This window comes from Silene latifolia, chromosome 11 (assembly GCF_048544455.1).
Source record: "Silene latifolia isolate original U9 population chromosome 11, ASM4854445v1, whole genome shotgun sequence".
NCBI lineage: Eukaryota > Viridiplantae > Streptophyta > Magnoliopsida > Caryophyllales > Caryophyllaceae > Silene > Silene latifolia.
Genome location: NC_133536.1, coordinates 47950840 through 47954680, shown reverse-complemented (window position 1 = coordinate 47954680; position 3841 = coordinate 47950840). Strand labels below are relative to the sequence as shown.

General features: G+C 28.2%; 1 long non-coding RNA gene across 1 annotated transcript; it reads left to right on the top strand.

Annotated features, from left to right (window-relative positions):
• The first annotated feature begins 1272 nt into the window (after positions 1 to 1272).
• Positions 1273 to 3841, top strand: LOC141614837 (uncharacterized). The gene is made up of 2 exons (XR_012529400.1): positions 1273 to 2152; positions 3331 to 3841. It is a non-coding gene; the product is annotated as an uncharacterized LOC141614837 (long non-coding RNA).

Here is a 3841-nt window from a genome sequence, read left to right as displayed (position 1 = left end):
GTAAGATTAATCATTTAAGAGATAATTATATTTTACCTCTGCAATGCTGGCTGCTAAGACTTTATTCTCGTACTGAATTTTCTCCTGCACATATCATGTTAATATTTTAAGCGCTTTTAAGCATATCATATTTCCTGAATGCAAAAGGTTATATTTTCACTACCAAAAGACAGCCCATTGAGTCTGGTATTTCACTTGAGGCAGCTCTCATTTCTTGTTTTCAAAATGTTAAAATTGTTAGCTAAACGATTTATGATATTTGATAAAATTTAATAAAATATTTTAGATGTTGTATTAACTTTATCATTTTGTATTTTTGAGTCCATGCTTCTATATCTCTCAAATCGTCACTATAGTCCACAACATTGTAGCACCTTGAACTTAATTCCAAGTTGTACCTTTTGTCATCTATTAACTTCAGTACATACTTCTTTTGTAACATTGAAGTTAGTTCTTGTGGCGCTCGACAAACATCACCTTGCTATGTATAATTTAATGTTTAAACTAGTTTTTGTACCCGTGCAAAAGCACCAGCCGTTTTAAATATTAAGATAAAATTCTGTATTTCAATTAATTTTTTAATATTCAAAGTTAGTCTTTAAAGTTTTAAGAATAAATAAATGATCATAAATAATCTATCCTATCTAGTTAAAACAATATACTATGAGTACTTATATTTGTATATTTTAGAGTTGGACATACTTAACATAACGATTTATGTTTTAATAACTATATAATGGTCATGTTGCATACATAATGCAGAGAATCCAACAATTTAGGCATAATCATACTACGCCAAGATAGAAATTAATAGATATAGATTTAATTAAACAATTACTCTTACATGTGTTTATCACTTTATCATACCGCTGGTGGAAATCTCGCTTGTAAGTAATGTAGAAAGTCTATATTCAAGGCGCCACGGATTACGAAAAATCGGTTGGAAAATCTATCTTCATTGTGATCGTCCTTGGTCCAAATAAGCATATCTGAAAATTATTCGAAAATAAGTAGGTAAAAATAGTTCGATAAGAGCAATTATAGTAAATAATAAAATTAGAGACAAAAGATAACTATAATACAAAACTATTTCGAGGGATTAGAAAACATCTATAAATAATATTAAAAGGCATGTTGATGGCCTAATTTAAGAGAATTCTACATTTTCTAGGTTATTAGTATGCCACCTCACATGCGTGTAAAATTACTGAACTAACCTTTCCATATTTTACATAAATTAACTAAAATTTCTTAAAAAAATGTCATTTCATCTATATTAAATTAATTGTGTACATTAAGTATTTCGCGAGTTAAAATTTCCAAGAGTGATGTAACCGTTACAAATCACATCTGAATTTCATATTTTATAATTAAAATTGACATTTTAATTGAAGTTTTCGTAATTGAACGTGTTAATGACTTAATTAAGGTTTTCATACTAATTTTTGTAAACTAATTTTGTATGATGAAATGCTGGTTGAAAACGTTATATATTTTTCCTTTCGTAATTGTTAAACTTAATTTCTCAAAAATCGTACTACCTAAAAATTAAACATTCATTTATTTATTTTAAAGTTATACAAACTTAAAACTTAAAAAAAATTATGTAACGAGTAATAATATTATTAAAATAAAAAAAAATATGTTCAACCACTATTTAAGTTCAACATCAATAATTTTCGCATTAGTCGATTCTTTTTTTTAACGCATTGTCAAATACATACAATAATGTCACGTGTAGTGCGTTCCATATTTTGATTCTCTTTTTACATCTATCTATTTATAAATCTAATTAAAAGATAAACCACACTATCTAGCATCATCCACATGCAATAAATTTCAAGATAATTTTTTTTAAACAACTCTTGCAAAGTGCATTTTGTAAAAATAAAAAATTAAAATTTAAAATTAAACAAACCTTTTACATTCCATTTCTCCCTCCTCCATATTTATATCAATATTAAATTTGATAATAATTAAAAAAATGATGCTCAATAGTCATGAATTTTGCTCCATGTTAAATTTCATAATAATGAAATAAGGATGCTCAAAAGTCCTAAAATGTATCTTCAACAGATTATATATTTTTGAAGGAAGGCAAAATCTATAAGTCAAAATTTTTATTATCCCCATCATCAATACAATTCCATGTGTAAGTAATCTTTCCTTTTATTGTATTCACATCAAACCAAACGTATTAAGGTTTTAAATTACTTATTAATTTATTTATTTTTATGAAAGTTCCATTGGGTTGTGAAGTGTTCATCACATTTTCACCTTCATGTATGTGTTTCTTTTGTTCCCATATTGTGGCTATCAAAATTTGTGGTGTTGTGCTTTTCAAAGGTAAATATACTTATATCTCTACAACTTGAGTCCCCCTTCCTTTCATTATTTATGAAAAATTTAAGTTAATAACGATATGATTAATATTACATAAATCAAATTCCATTATTTTTTTTTGTTAATCCACATTAATTAATAAGTTAATTTTTTTGGTGGCGATGGTTCATTAGGTCTTACGAAAATGTCATTTCACCTATATTAAATTAATTGTGTACATTAAGTATTTCATGAGTAAAAAATTCCAAGAGTGATGTAACCGTTACAAATCACATCTGAATTTCATATTTTATAATTAAAATTGACATTTTAATTGAAGTTTTCGTAATTGAACGTGTTAATGACTTGATTAAGGTTTTTCATACTAAGTTTTGTAAACTGATATTATATGATGAAATGCTGGTTGAAAACGTTGTATATTTTTCCTTTCGTAATTGTTAAACTTAATTTCTCAAAAATCGTACTACCTAAAAATTAAACATTCATTTATTTATTTTAAAGTTATACAAACTTAAAACTTAAAAAAATTATGTAGCGAGTAATAATATTATTAAAATTAAAAAAAATTATGTTCAACCACTATTTAAGTTCAACAGCAATAATTATCACATTAGTCAATTCTTTTTTTTAACGTATTGTCAAATACATACAATAATGTCACGTGTAGTGCGTTCCATATTTTGATTCTCTTTTTACATCTATCTATTTATAAATCTAATTAAAAGACAAACCAAACTATCTAGCATCATCCACATTTAATAAATTTCAAGATGATTTATAAAGTCAAAAATTGCTGAAGTCTGGGTATGTGAATAACCTGTGGTCTTTTGGTAATGGTAAGTATACCATTAAGGCTGGGTAACAATGGCTACAAGGCTCTATGGCTAAGGTAGAATGGTATCCTCTGGTTTGGAATAGATTCAATGTGCCTAAACACTCCTTTATCACCTGACTGTGTGTTAGGCAAAGGCTTCTAACCAAAGACAGATTGCAGGCTTTTGGGATTGCTAATGATGGACTTTGTGAGCTATGTAAGGTCTGTGATGAGACTCATATGCATCTTTTTTATCAGTGTCGATTTAGCTCTTCTTGCTGGCAGTTGTTGAAGGACTGGCTAGATGTTCCATTACCTGGGCAGGACATTATCAACTGGTGTGTGAAATCGAGGTGCAAATCTTTATTGAAGAAACATATTGTCTTTGCTGCTGTGGTTGTTGTACTGTACTCTATTTGGCAGTGTAGGAACCTGTGTCGTCTTGAACTGTGGGTGAAAGCTCCTAGAGAAATTCTACAGGAGGTCCAAAGTAGCATCAAGCAACGGTATTTGTCCAGAAATTGGCCACCTAGATTTCAACAAGCTTATGTATTCTATGATGGTGTAGGTGTATTGTTGTTTAGCTGATTGTGTAGGTGGTACCTTTCATCTCAAAGCCATGTAATGCAATTTATGCACTCTTTATATATTAATATATTTCACATTCCACCTAAAAAAAATAAA